At 36.2% G+C, this 16,195-nt stretch overlaps 1 non-coding gene across 1 annotated transcript; it reads right to left on the bottom strand.

Moving 5' to 3' along the window:
- Positions 1-10,167: 10,167 nt before the first annotated feature.
- On the bottom strand, positions 10,168-10,275 carry LOC127739882 (small nucleolar RNA R71). Its single transcript, XR_008000624.1, has one exon. It is a non-coding gene; the product is annotated as a small nucleolar RNA R71 (small nucleolar RNA).
- Between the last annotated feature and the right edge of the window lie 5,920 nt (positions 10,276-16,195).

Raw genomic sequence — 16,195 nt, 5'->3', positions numbered from 1 at the left:
TGAATGTTTATCTTTTGGATTCCTTAATCAGAATCTTTGTGGTATAAGCTAGAATTGACGGTGGCATTCAAGAGAATCCGGAAGGTCTAAATCTTGTCTGTGGTATTCTGAGTAGGATTCAAGGATTGAATGACTGTTACGAGCTTCAAACTTGCGATTGTGGGGCGTTAATGACAGATGCAAAAGAATCATTGGATTCTATTCCGACATGATCGAGAACCGACAGCTGAATAGCCGTGCTGTGACAGAGCGCGTTGAACATTTTCACTGAGAGGACGGGACTGTAGCCATTGACAACGGTGATGCCCAACATACAGCTTGCCATGGAAAGGAGTAAGAAGGATTGCATGAAGACAGTAGGAAAGCAGAGAGACGGAATGGACAAAGCATCTCCATACGCTTATCTGAAATTCTCACCAATGAATTACATAAGTATCTCTATCTTTATTTTATCTTTTATTCATAAATCATTCATAACCATTTGAATCTGCCTGACTGAGATTTACAAGATGACCATAGCTTGCTTCATACCAACAATCTCCATGGGATCGACTCTTACTCGCGTAAGGTTTATTACTTGGACGACCCAGTGCACTTGCTGGTTAGTTGTGCAAAGTTGTGATAAAGAATTGGGATTGCAATTGAGCGACCATGTTGATGGCGCCATTGATGATCACAATTTCGTGCACCAATAATCACCAAGCATCCTCCTTGCATTGTTGTTGGGTTCGGCCATGTCTCTTTCTTTTTCGAGATTCTCTGTAAAGTTTTCTCTAAATTGTTGTGCTTTAACTTCTCTTAGTTTCTTCTTCAGAGTCCTTTCAGGCTCAGGATCTACTTCAACAAGATGTCATTGTCCTTGCTCCTGCTCATATGAAAAAGAAGAGAACCAAAAAGGAAGAGGAATCCTCTATGTCACAGTATAGAGATTCCTTTATGTGAGTAGAAGATGAAAATAATAGAAAAAGAATGAGAAAAATTCAAACACAGAGGAGAAGAGAGGGTTCGAATTTTTTAAGATGAAGAGACGAGTGTTAGTAATTGAATAAATAAATAGAAGAAGATGAGAGAGAAAGAAATTCGAAAATTGTTTTTGAAAAATAGTTAGTGATTTTCGAAAATTGAGATAAGAAATACAATTAAAATTAAAATTTGAAACAATTAGTTAATTAAAAGAATTTTGAAAAAGAGTGAGGAATTTTCGAAAATTAGAGAGAGAAAAGTAGTTAGGTGGTTTTAAAAAGATAAGAAATAAACAAAAAGTCAATTAGTTAGTTGAAAAATATTTGAAAATCAATTTTGAAAAGATAGGAAGTTAGAAAAGATTTTTGAAATCAATTTTGAAAAAAGATATGATTTGAAAAAGATATGATTGAGATTTGTTTTGAAAAAGGTTTGATTTTTAAAATTAAAATTGATTACTTGACTAACAAGAAACTAAAAGATATGATTCTAGAAGAAAGTAACAAACTTCAAATTTTTTAATCAATCACATTAATTGTTAGTGAAGATTTCGAAAATTATGAAATAAAATTAAGAAAAATATTTTGAAAATCAATTTTTAAAATTTTTGAAAATACAAAAGAAAAATAAAAAAGATTTGGTTTTTGAAAAAGTTTTGAAAAGATAAGATTTTTAAAATTGAAATCTTGACTTGACTAACAAGAAACAACTAATTTTAAAATTTTTTGACTAAGTCAATCCAAAGATTTCGAATTTGAGTAAAATAAGGAAAATATATTTTTTTTATTTTTGAATTTTTTATGAAGAGAGAGAAAAACACAAATATGACCCAAAACATGAAAATTTTGGATCAAAACCAATGATGCATGCAAGAACACTATGAATGTCAAGATGAACACCAAGAACACTTTGAAGATCAATATGAACATCAAACTTATTTTTGAAAATTTTTCAAGAAAAGAAAAACATGCAAGACACCAAACTTAGAAATTTTTCATGTGTAGATACTATGAATGCAAAAATGCATATGAAAAATAACAAAAGACACAAAACAAGAAAATATGAAGATCAAACAAGAAGACTTGTCAAGAACAACTTGAAGATCATGAAGAACACCATGCATGAATTTTTTGAAAAAAATGCAAAAATTTTAAAAACATGCAATTAACACCAAACTTAAAAATTGATACTAAACTTAAACAAAAAACACAAAATATTTTTTTTATTTTTATGACTTTATAATTTTTTTTGGATTTTTCGAAAGTTATTTTTTTTTTGAAAAACAAAAACAAAGAAAAAAATTTTTGAAAGATTTTTGAAAACTTTTTGAAAAGAAAATTACCTAATCTGAGCAACAAGATGAACCGTCAGTTGTTCAAACTCAAACAATCCCTGGCAACGGTGCCAAAAACTTGGTGCACGAAATTGTGATCATCAACAATGGTGCCAAAGACTTGGAGCTCTCAAACGTGAATCACACTTTGTCACAACTTCGCACAACTAACCAGCAAGTGCACTGGGTTGTCCAAGTAATAAACGTTACGTGAGTAAGGGTCGATCCCACGGAGATTGTTGGTATGAAGCAAGCTATGGTCATCTTGTAAATATCAGTTAGGCGGATACAAATGGTTATAATGGTTTTCGAATATAAGGATAAATAAATAGAAAATAAAGATAGAGACACTTACGTAAATCATTGGTGGAAATTTCAGATAAGTGTATGGAGATGCTTTGTCCCTTCTGAATCTCTGCTTTCCTGCTGCCTTCCTCCAATCATTATTACTCTTTCTATGGCAAGCTGTATGTAGGGCGTCACCGTTGTCAATGGCTACTTTCGATCCTCTCAGTGAAAATGGTCCAAATGCTCTGTCACAGCACGGCTAATCATTTGTCGGTTCTCGATCATTTTGGAATAGAATCCAGTGATTCTTTTGCGTCTGTCACTACGCCCAACACTCGCGAGTTTGAAGCTCGTCACAGTCATCCCATCTCAGATCCTACTCAGAATACCACAGACAAGATTTAGACTTTCCGGATCTTAGGAATGGCTGCCAATAATTCTAGCTTATACCACGAAGACTCTGATCTTTCGGAATGGAGGCTAAGAGACACGCACTCGATCTAAGGTAGAACGGGAGTGGTTGTCAGGCACGCGTTCATAGGTGAGAATGATGATGAGCATCACGGATCATCACATTCATCATGTTGAAGTGCAGCGAATATCTTAGAATAAGAATAAGCTGAATTGAATAGAAGAATAATAGTAATTGCATTAATACTCGAGGAACAGCAGAGCTCCACACCTTAATCTATGGTGTGTAGAAACTCCACCATTGAAAATACATAAGTGATGGTCTAGGCATGGCCGTGAGGCCAGCCCCCAAGGTCTAAGAACTAAACGTCCAAATATCTGGTCAAAAACTCCGATGAAAATACAATAGTAAAAAGTCCCATTTATACTAGACTAGCTACAAGGGTTACAGAAATAAGTCTAAGTGCAGAAATCCACTTCCGGGGCCCACTTTGGTGTGTGCTTGGGCTGAGTTTGAACTTTACACGTGCAGAGGCTTCTCTTGGAGTTAAACAACAAGTTGTAACGTGTTTTTGGCGTTTAACTCTGGTTTGTGACGTGTTTCTGGCATTTTACTCCATAATGCAGCATGGAACTGGCGTTGAACGCCAATTTGCATCATCTAAACTCGAATAAAGTATAGACTATTATATATTTAAGGAAAGCCCTGGATGTCTACTTTCCAACTCAATTGAGAGCGCACCATTTGAAGTTCTGTAGCTCCCGAAAATCTATTTCGAGTGCAGGGAGGTCAAAATCCAACAACATCAGCAGTCTTTTTTCAGCCTGAATCAGATTTTTGCTCAGGTCCCTCAATTTCAGCCAGAAAATATCTGAAATTACAGAAAAACACACAAACTCATAGTAAAGTCCAGAAATATGAATTTTGCATAAAAACTAATAAAAACATCCCTAAAAGTAGCTAGATCCTACAAAAAACTACCTAAAAACAATGCCAAAAAGCGTATAAATTATCCGCTCATCATGGCGCAGCCGGAAGCATGACACTTTGATAGTTAGGGGGTTACATACGCTCTGATGATCCGAAGGGATGCGAGCGGGATCTATTGCCACCGACCTCACATCTAAGCGCAAGCGGGACAAACCACCGCCCTTATGCCGCCGCTGCTACCTCGACAGGCGGGATCCAACCTCGGCCCTTGCTGGGCCCATAGCCTTACATAATCTCAATATAAAACAATAGTCCAGTAGTTTTTCAGAAAAAAATCATTTATCAACACGTCAATCAGGTTCAATATCTTACTTCAAAGGCATTCTTGGCTCATTTACTTTTAAATATCAACCGTATTCAATTCAAGAATCACTTTTCAAAACGGAGCCACTTTCCACGTTTTTTCAACACTTCCAAACAATCACAAAACCATGCCAAATTTAAAATCTCTTTGAAAGACTCAAAATCATTCAGTTCTAAATCAAGATTTGGTCGTAAAATTCCTTAGCAGAGTCTCAAGACTTTAGGAGAGAATAACCTAACTCATTTCTTAAATTCCATGAAAACCTCCGAAACTTTAACTTCTTGGATTGAATAAATAGAATAGAGTTTAAACCAAAATCAAATCGTGTTTCCAATTATTCCGAACCAATTTCAAAACCAACCATACCTAAGCCAAAACCAAATAATTTTTAAACCGAAAACCAATTTCAGTTTCATTCTTAAATATGTTTCCAAAAGCTCGGGAATTGTATCAGTTTTACTAAGTCAAAGTTCCTAAAATACTTCAAACTTTTCTTAAAATGTCGTAAAGTGAAATTAGTTAATCAAAAATCCAAGTTCCTTTTAAATCCATTAAAACTCCTTCAAATTTGCTTATTTAGTCAACTTCCAAAACATAAGTCAACTTCCATTAAATCCAAGTTCCTTTATTTTGATCTTTAGATTGACTTTAAAACCTAATTCTTTTTCTAAAATATTTTACATTCAAAATATAACAATTTCCTTAATAGAAGATTTCAAACCTATTTCATATATCCGTAATTCAATTCAAGGCATAATTCATTCATTTTAAAACTTCGTTTTAAATAAAGTCTCAGATTTCATAAAAATTTCGGTAGCATCTCCCCTAAAACTTGGACTTTGCCACCCTTTCTGGGTCCCAACAAAACCAATCATCAACTCTTTCCAACAGGTTCAAGACCAAATCAGTTTCCAATAAAACAAAAACTTAGCTTTCAGATTATTAAAAAGCATTCAAATCAACCAATCCAAAAATCTCCAATTTACCAAAATCAGACATTGTTTCAATCAAGCAGGCCACCATATTCATTCAAGATAAAATCAGACAATCCATAAGACTTGTATAACCACCAAAAGTGCATTTTGCACAGCATAACTATTTATAACAATTTCCAATTTAAATAAACCAGTTTGTATAAAAAGCCCCTACTTCAGCTCGTCGAAACCATAACCCAAACGCGTCATACGAAAGCCTTTCGTCTCGGACCGAAACCAACAACCAAAATCCCAGCTCCGCTTGTTTTTCTCAATAGCAGAAATAGCCTCAACACCACATATAAGTTTGGATACTAATTCCTAATACATCAATATCGCAAAAAATCTCAAAAATCATAACAAAAAGCTAATGACGAGGGGTACCGAGATAGAGACACTTACTGAAATAGCAAAGCGAAGCAGCCACAACTCTAACTCGACCCGGCAACAGCTCCGTCTACAATCTTTGAGCGACGGCAGTGGCCCGAATCTCTGACGACAGCAACTGTAATGTCTATGTAGTGACAAACAGGTTCCAAGAATTCAAAAGAATTGTAAACTAGAAGCAAGTACGCCCTTACCGGCAGTGGAGCCCGGCAACAGAAACTTGGCGGCGCGACCCACCATCATGGCAACAACTGGGCAGTGATAGAGCTCTGGTGAAGCTCCTTGATGGAGGCAGCAGCGACGTATCTCGGCGGCCGAGCACGGCGGCGTGATTAGTTTCTCCTTCGGCAGCGGCCTCTTCCCGATTCTCTCTCTCTCCTCATGGATCTACTCAATGATGACAGACCCAGAGTTGGCGGCGGAGACACACGCAGCAGTGGTCCGCGAGGGTGACGACGGCGGTGCCCCTGCACACTGATGTTGGAGGCTTCAAGGACGGTGACCCACGGCCTCCTCTCCTTCATGTCTTGCTCCCACTCGCGCGACTTTGGCGACGGCACAAACACGAGGCACAGGAACGGTGGCTGAGGTGCAACGGTGGTCTTGAAAAGTGTGGCGGCAACGAGTTTGCCGATCTCCTTCTCCCGTCTGTGCTCTCTCTCTCTGGGTTTCGGTCCCCCTCCGTTGCTCTCTCCCTCAACCCCTCTCTCTCTGTGTCTCAGCCTTGACACGGTGAAGGCAGTAGTGGCTCCTCGCCGGCACCATTCTTCCCATCTCCCCTCTACTTCTTCCCGTTTCATCCTAGCCCCTTTCTTTCTTTTGTTTTCTTTTGTTTGCAATATTTTTAGATAATTTTTAGTATGATTTAGTTAGTTTTTAGTATATTTTTATTAGTTTTTAAGAAAAATTCACATTTCTAGACTTTACTATGAGCTTTTGTATTTTTCTATGATTTCAGGTATTTTCTGGTTGAAATTAAGGGACCTGAGCAAAAATCTGATTCAAAGGCTGACAAAGGACTGCTGATGTTGTTGGATTCTGACCTCCCTGCACTCGAAATAGAATTTTTGGAGCTATAGGAGTCTAAATGGTGCGCTCTAAACTGCATTGGAAAGTAGACATCCAGGGATTTCCACCAATATATAATAGTCCATACTTTGCCCTAGTTTAGACAACGCAAACTGGCATTTAACGCCAGCTTTCTGCCCTATTCTGACATTAAACGCCAGAAACAAGTTGCAAAGCAGAGTTAAACACCAGAAAAAAGTTACAAATTGGCGTTCAACTCCAAGGAAGACCTCTACACATGAAAGCTTTATCAGCCCAAGCACACACCAAGTGGGCCCGGAAGTGGATTTCTGCATCATTTACTCATTTCTGTAACCCTAGTAACTAGTTTAGTATAAATAGAACTTTTTACTATTGTATTAGACATCTTTGGATTATCTTTTAATCATTTGATCACGTTTAAGAGGCTGGCCTCTCGGCCATGCCTGGACCTTATTCTTATGTATTTTCAACGGTGGAGTTTCTACACACTATAGATTAAGGTGTGAAGTTCTGCTGTTCCTTGAGTATTAATGCAAAGTACTACTGTTTTCTATTCAATTCATGCTTATTCTTATTCTAAGATATTCATTAGCACACAGAAACATGATGAATGTGATGATTATGTGACACTCATCACTATCCTCACTCATGAACGCGTGATTGACAACCACTTCCATGCATTTGATTGACAACCACTTCCATGAAAACAAGCTTGAATGTGTATCTCTTAGATTCCTGGTCCATGCATTTGATTGCCTCTCCTGATAATAGAGCCTTCAATTCCTTGAGATCAGAGTCTTCGTGGTATAAGCTAGAATCAATTGGCAGCATTCTTGAGATCCAAAAAGTCTAAACCTTGTCTATGGTATTCTGAGTAGGATCTGGGATGGGATGACGGTGACGAGCTTCAAACTCATGACTGTAGGGCGTGGTGACAGACGCAAAAGGATAGTAAATCATATTCCTACACGATCGAGAATCTTTTTCACTGAGAGGATGGATGGTAGCCATTGACAACGGTGATCCCCCTACATACAGCTTGCCATGGAAAAGAGTATAAAGGATTGGACGAAGGTAGTAGGAAAGCAGAGATTCAGAAGGAATGAGGCATCTCCATATGCTTATATGAAATTCCAACCAATGAATTGCATAAGTATCTCTATCTTTATTTTATGTTTATTTATCATTTAATTATTAAAACTCCATAACCATTTGAATCCGCCTGACTGATATTTACAAGGTGACCATAGCTTTCTTCAAGCCGACAATCTCCGTGGGATCGACCCTTACTCACGTAAGGTTTATTACTTGGATGACCCAGTGCACTTGCTGGTTAGTTGTGCGAAGTTGTGAAAAAGAGTTGAGATTACAATTGTGCGTACCAAGTTGTTGGTGCCATTGAGATCACAATTTTGTGAACCATATTTTTGGCGCCGTTGCCAGGGATTGTTCGAGTTTGGACAACTGACGGTTCATCTTGTTACTTACAATTTCTTGTTTTATTTTCAAAAAGTTTTCAAAAATTTTTTCAAAATTTTTTTCTTTGTTTTTGTTTTTCCACAAAAATTTTTGAAAAATAAAAAAATTAAAAAATCATAAAATCAAAAATATTTTTGTGTTTCTTGTTTGAGTCTTGAGTCAAATTTTAAGTTTGGTGTCAATAGCATGTTTTTAAAATTTGTACATTTTTCGAAAACTCATGCATGTGTTCTTTATGATCTTCAAGTTGTTCTTGGTAAGTCTTCTTGTTTGATCTTTCATTTTTATTGTTTTGTGTCTTTTCTTGTTTCTCATATGCATTCTTGAATTCTTAGAATCTAAACATTAAAACTTTCTAAGTTTGGTGTATTGCATGTTTTTCTTTTCTTGAATATTTTTCAAAAATAAATCTTGATGTTCATGTTGATCTTCAAAGTGTTCTTGGTGTTCATCTTGACATTCATAGTGTTCTTGCATGCATCATTAGTTTTGATCCAAAATTTTCATATTTTGGGTCATATTTGTGTTTTTCTCTCTCCTCATTAAAAATTCAAAAATAAAAAATATATTTCCCTTATTTATCCCATAAATTTTTGAAATCTTTGGGTTGACTTAGTCAAAAATTTTTAAAATAAGTTGTTTCTTGTTAGTCAAGTCAAGATTTCATTTTTAAAAATCTTATCTTTTCAAATCTTGTTCAAAAATCAAATCTTTTTCTTTTTTTTCATAATATCTTCGAAAATTTTAAAAGTTGTTTTTCAAAATTTTTTTCTTAATTTTATTTCATAATTTTTGAAAACTTTACTAACAATTAATGAGATTCATTTAAAAATTTGAAGTTTGTTACTTTCTTGTTAAGAAAGGTTCAATCTTTAAATTCTAGAATCATATCTTTTAGTTTCTTGTTAGTCAAGTAATCAATTTTAATTTTAAAAATAAAATCTTTTTCAAAATAAATTTCAATCATATCTTTTTCAACCATATCTTTTCAATCATATCTTTTTCAAAATCAATTTCAAAATCTTTTCTAACTTCTTTTCTTTTCAAAATTGATTTTCAAATCTTTTTCAACTAACTAATTGACTTTTTGTTTGTTTCTTATCTTTTTCAAAACCACCTAACTACTTTTGTCTCTCTAATTTTCGAAAATTACCTGCCTCTTTTTCAAAATTCTTTTATTTAACTAATTATTTTGAATTTTAATTTTATTCCTTTTTATAAATCCAAATTTTAACTTTAATTTAAAATAAAAACAAAAATATTTTTCTTTTATTTTTGTTAATTTTTTAAAATTCTCTCCTTCTCATCTCTTTCTATTTATTTTATTTATTTACTAACACTTTTCTTCATCTTAAAATTTGAACCCTCTCTTCTCTTCCGTGTTCGAATTTTTCTCCTCTCTTCTTATACTGTGACATAGAGGATTCCTCTTCTTTTCTGATCTCTTCTTTTTCATATGAGCAGGAGTAAGGATAAAGACATTCTTGTTGAAGCAGATCCTAAACCTGAAAGGACTCTGAAGAAGAAGCTAAGAGAAGCTAAAGCACAACAATCCAGAGAAAACGTTACAGAAAATCTCAAAACAATAAAGAGACATGGCCGAACCCAACAACAATGCAAGGAAGATGCTTGGTGACTTACTGCACCAAATTCCAACTTCCATGGAAGAAGCATCTCAATCCCTGCCATTGGAGCAAACAATTTTGAGTTAAAGCCTCAACTAGTTTCTCTAATGCAACAGAATTGCAAGTTTCATGGACTTCCATCAGAAGATCCTTTTCAGTTCTTAATTGAATTCTTCCGGATCTGTGATACTATTAAGACCAATGAGGTTGATTCCAAGGTCTACAGGCTTATGCTTTTCCCTTTTGTTGTAAGAGAAAAAGCTAGAGTATGGTTGGACTCTCAACCTAAAGATAGCCTGAACTCTTGGGATAAGCTGGTCACAGATTTCTTAGCCAAGTTTTTTCCTCCTCAAAAGCTGAGTAAGCTTAGAGAGGATGTTCAAAACTTCAGACAAAAAGAAGGTGAATCCCTCTATGAAGCTTTGGAAAGATATAAGCAACTGACCAAAAAGTGTCCTTCTGACATGCTTTCAGAATGGACTGATGGTTTCAGTGGCTAAGAGAAGGGGGGGTTGAATCTTAGCCCCCTTTTTAAATGCTAACACTTGCTGAACTTCAAAGAAGACTTTTCTGTTTTTGCTCGTCACTTGACACGAGCAACTTTGTTTTATCTCGTCCCTTGCCACGAGACTTTTTGTTTTGTCTCGTCACATGGCACGAGATAATTCTGGCTTTTGCTCCTATGTGGTAGAAAACAGAAATGGAGTAGAAAGAGAATAAGATTGCACCCAGATATATCCTGGTTCGGCTGCTAAGTGCAGTGCAGCCTACATCCAGTCTCCATCACAAACATGATGGAATTTCACTATAATCAATCAGATTACAACTTGTAAAGTGCTAACCCAACTTACAAGGGGATTCCCACAGAATCATGATACACAACATAGATGAGCAAAGGAACTCTAAGACATCTATGGCTTTTCTTTTAATTTTGCACTCTCTGCCTTTTTCCACTCTATGGCTTTTTCATACAAACCTCACTTGTTTGCCTTTTTCCATGAGACTCAAGACATGAAAAAATTAAACAGAAAAATTACAAAACAGAATACATTGAAGGAGAAGAGAAATCTGTTAGCTCAGGTAGCTCTGAGAACTCTGTGCCTTGCACTCTCAAACTTTCTCCTTGCTTCAAACAGTGGTTGTTCCCCCTTTTTAAAGAAAAAGGAAACCATCTACACTTGAAGCCAAAACCGAACCAACTTTCTTCCTCCTTCTACAAACCGGTTCGGCCACACAAAGAGAGAAGAGATAACCATGCATTAACCAACATGCAATTACCTCTAGTCCTTTCTTGATCATCACCCTTCATCAATCCGGGCTCTCCATCCTTGGCTTCCTCTCCAAGATGGATTTCTAGCCCTTGATGCCTCATGATGATGATGACTTCATCTGCTTCAAACTCTGCCTTCAACCATCACTTCGCCACTCTAGCTACTCCCTGTGGTGGTTGAGCAGAATCAAAGACAAGCCATGCTTCAAGAATCTCCTCTAGCTGGCCGAATCTTCTTCTTCCATTTTGAGCATGAAAGGCTCAAGATTACCTCACCAAATCTAACCACATTTGGTAGTAATCTCAGCCACAGCTCATCTTACTTTTGGTATGTTTTCTTGCCATCATTAGCTTGATGGTCTTGAAGCATGCAACTCTTTCTTTTTCTTCGTTGAAGAGCACGGCGTCCATTGTTTCCTGGACAAGGACCAAAGAAAGAAGAAGAAGAAAGAGATGAGAGAGAATGAAAAGAATCTGAATAAAAGCAAAGCAAAGTGGTTAAGCAAATTAATTTGAATAGCTTGCTTTTACTCCCCTAACATAGAGTGGCGTGTGAGTCATAATAACCATCAATCACTTCAGCTGAATTTTTCTCTCTCATGTTCCCCATGCATTAATTAACAATGTAATAGATTTTGAAATCCATCACATGGTTAATACTTGGTTCCGTTGGAAGCATTTGGCTTTCATTTCTCTTTGGTTTCGGACCAAGATTGGAAGCATTCATCACTTGTGTGACTTGGGCTTGTAGTGTTGAAATTAAAGCTGGCCCAATTGGTTAACATTTGCTTTCCTGATAATTTGTGTAGCGGATCAAGCATAGGAAGCAAACAGGAAAGTATTTGTTTTGGGCTTGCAATATTAATATTTATTCTGGCCCAATTATAACTAGCTTCAATTATAAACACACAGCTGAACCAATAATGCAACAGTTGGGCTTTGTTAATTTTCTTTTGTTTCGGCCCAATATATAAAACCTGCAGCAAAATTATTAATCAATATATATATTAAATAAAGATCAAATTAATAATTTTGTAATTAATTGTTTTAATAATGTTTAGTCATCACAAATATTAATTTAGAGTTTTCCAAACTCATCAATCTCCCCCTTGATGACAAACATTATTAAAATTGAATTGGAAAGAAATTTAAATATTGAGTAAAGAATACTCCCTTTGATTTTGAATTTCTCCCCTTTCAAAATGTCACATGGCTCCCCCTTAATATATGCTATTTTACCAAGAGAAGCATAAACCTGTAACATTTAAATCAAGCTTCAAGTAACAATGTTATTTAGCAAATTTTATAATGCTAAATTGCTTGATTTATGAGCAGTTTTAATTGATAATCAAAACTCATTTGATATCATAAACTGATTTACTGCTCAAACTATTTCATACAACACAAAGCTATCCAAATATTTTTTCAAATATTTTCCTGTTTACAATATCAGAACATAACAATATGATGAAAAAAATTTTTGAAGAAACAAAACAAGGCAGTTTTGATATTTTACACAATTTTAAAGGAACTGCCAAAAATAAATTTTCAATCCAACAAGTTTATCAATGATGAATCAATTAGCCAGGCATCAAAATAAATCAATCATTATAAACCAAATGCCAAATAAACTAATCATGATAAACTACAGCATGCAGTTCAAACAGTAATGATCATAGTAAAACCGATGCATTAACAACATGCATTCTTTGAACAAGGGTGATCATGAATTTTCAAATGAAAATTTCATCCCCTGTTCCCCTGTTTCGTTCCAATTTCAATTTTTGGAACCTAAAATTCCTCCCCCTTTTGTCATCAAAGGGGCACCTGCACAAATTATGATTAACATAGCAAAATATTCAAGATAAAGTAGTAAGAGTATATCACAGTATCGATACAATCGATTCGAAGTTCAAACATGAACCAGATAACACCAGAATTCACATAAGACATCAGATAGATTGTTCTCCTGATTCAGAATCAGTATTCTTGTTACCATCTCCTTCTCCCTTTATGAGTGAAACCTTATCCTCAACATCTTCATTTGTTAGATCAACTCTAAAATATTCAAAGATGCAGGTGAGAAACATCCCATATGGAAGATTAGGCCTTTTTGAACTCTTGACAGATTTTCACATGTGCCTTATCATAAGGTATGCAAATGATATTTGAGATGAAGTAACGAGAGCAAAAAGGACAAGAAAGTCAGACACTGTTATCCGATGGCGTGGACCACTTTGTGGTATGAGAACATGAGATATGATCTTATAAAGAAGAATTGTCTTATCTGGACCAAGTTCTTTGAGAGTTGGTGCCGTACCATCCATTTTGGAGAGACCTTCGCAGGTGTGATTTAAAGCCATCGGGTAGGTGATTCCAACCAGTAAATCCCATTCCTTAGACATGTATGCTCTTGGTCCTTCTTCTTTGTAACCTAGGGCCATCCCTATGGTTCTAGTATCAAGAGTGATATGACTCTTCTTCACATATGAGTGGATTATGCCATCAATAAGTCTCATGTTGGCGTAGAACTCACGGACTAAACATGGGTAAACTGGCTTCCGGATGTGAAGCAGAGGGGTCCATTGAAGATCATCAAACAGAGAGGAGACATTGATTCCTTTGTTGGAGAGTGAGTCTAGGCTGACTAGATAAGTAGCACAGAGATCGCGTTCTTTCAGAACTTCATTGTGGAATTCATGGGAAGCACATGAGTCGAACCTAGATGGAACATAGTGAGAATGTGGCTTATGAAACCTTTTCTTGAAATCCCATGACTCCAAATTTGCTGGCTCCTTGGTGTTATTCAAAGCAATACCTTTAAACTTCTGAGTGCTCTTTTCGGGTGTGTCCTTTTTGTTCATGATAACGAAAGTGAGAGGGTAGAAGATGAGAGAGTGAATTGAACCGAATTATGTGAGAGAAGATGGATGGAATAAATGTAGAATGAAAAGAGAATATGGGATAGTTAAAGCACAAAGGGGGTGATTAATGACCAGGGTGGTTTCCAAGAGTTTGAAAAGATGGTTTCCTTATATCAAGGGATTAGTTGAAAAGAGAGATTTGATTTGACCTATGCTTCTTCCAAAAGATATGAAAAGACAATCAAGAGATTTTGTGGATTTATTTTTCAGACAAAATGGGAAACTAACAAACTGTTATGGTGGGGTCATGAAAATTTTGGTGGGGCCCATAAAATTTGAATTCTGAGTTGCCTCCCCCTAGACCACAGCTCTTTCATTGTGCCATTTATTTTTATCTCGTCCAAACCTACGAGCAAAAACTGAACAGAGTCACAAATTCACAGATTTTCAATGAAACTTAAATCAAACATTCCCAAACTTTTTCTCAATGTACAGAATCTGTCTTCACATAGAGGTTTTGTAAAAATATCAGCAATTTGGTCTTCAGATTTTACAAATTGAATATCAATAGTACCCTTCTGCACATGTTCCCTAATGAAATGATATTTTATCTCAATGTGCTTAGTCCTTGAGTGTAGAACAGGATTTTTTGAAATGTTTATAGCACTCATATTATCACAAAATAAGGGTATACTATTGATTTTTAATTTGTAATCTTCCAATTGTGTTTTCAACCAAATTAATTGTGAACAACAAGCAGATGCGGAAACATATTCGGCTTCAGCAGTGGATAGAGCCACTGTGGCTTGTTTTTTGCTTGACCACATGTTGAGTGAGCTTCCAAGGAAGCAACACATGCCGGAGGTGCTCCTTCTATCCACTCGATCTCCCGCATAATCTGCATCACAAAAACCTACTGCACAAAAGTCATCAGATTTAGGATACCATAATCCATAATTACAAGTTCCCTTAATGTATCTAATGATGCGTTTAACGGCTGTGAGGTGGGATTCTTTTGGATGAGATTGAAACCTTGAACATACACCCACACTTTGAACTATATCCGGTCTAGAGGAGGTAAGGTACATGAGTGAACCTATCATTCCTCTATACCTTGTTTCATCCACATCTTGGCCATCATCATCCTTTTCAAGTTTAGTATTGGGATGCATAGGAGTGCCCATTGATTTGGAACTTTCTAGGCCAAACTTTTTGATAAGCTCTTTGGCATACTTTCCTTGGTAAATAAAAGTGCCACTAGGAGTTTGTTTAATTTGGAGGCCAAGAAAGAAAGTAAGCTCTCCCATTAAACTCATCTCAAACTCACTAGTCATGAGTTTTCCAAACTCTTCACATCTCAAACTCACTAGTCATGAGTTTTCCAAACTCTTCACATAAGGAGACATTGGCCGAACCAAATACAATGTCATCAACATAAACTTGAACAAGAAGAATATCATCATTAGATGCTTTAATAAATAAGGTAGTGTCGGTGGTTCCCCTTTGAAAATGATTTTCCAACAAGAAGGCACTAAGCCTTTCATACCAAGCTCTTGGAGCTTGTCTAAGGCCATAAAGAGCCTTAGTTAGTTTAAAAACATAATTTGGAAACTCTTTATGTTCAAAACCGGGGGGTTGAGCCACATACACTTCTCTATCAATAAAGCCATTAAGGAAGAGCCACATACACTTCCCTATCAATAAAACCATTAAGGAAGGCACACTTAACATCCATTTGAAACATTTTGAAACCCTTATGGGCAGCATAGGCAAGAAGCAACATAATTGCTTCCATTCTAGCTACCGGAGCAAAAGATTCATCAAAATCAATACCTTCTTCTTGATCGTAACCTTGGGCCACTAATCTAGCCTTGTTACGAACAACTTGTCCATCCTCTCCAAGTTTATTTTTAAAAACCCATTTAGTACCCGTTACCTTCTTACCATCCGGATGAGGTACTAGTGTCCAAACCTTATTCTTGTCAAATTGAGCAAGCTCCTCTTGCATTGCTTTAACCCATGATGGATCCTCAAGAGCTTGTCTGACATTGTTGGGCTCTATTTGTGACAAGAGAGCAAGATTGCTACGTTCGGTTGGCCTTTTGGTGGATGATCTTGTTGTAACTCCTTGAGAGGGATCACCAATGATGAAGTCATGAGGATAACCCTTCATAGACTTCCATTCCCTAGGCTTTCGAACAGGTGTTGAGCTTTGATGAACTTCTGGTGGTCTCACTGTTTCAGTTTCTCGTCTCT

The sequence above is a fragment of the Arachis duranensis genome, chromosome 6 (assembly GCF_000817695.3).
Source record: "Arachis duranensis cultivar V14167 chromosome 6, aradu.V14167.gnm2.J7QH, whole genome shotgun sequence".
In the NCBI taxonomy this organism is placed as follows: domain Eukaryota; kingdom Viridiplantae; phylum Streptophyta; class Magnoliopsida; order Fabales; family Fabaceae; genus Arachis; species Arachis duranensis.
The sequence above is the reverse complement of the archived record's forward strand: the minus strand, read 5'-3'. Positions and strand labels throughout refer to the sequence as shown.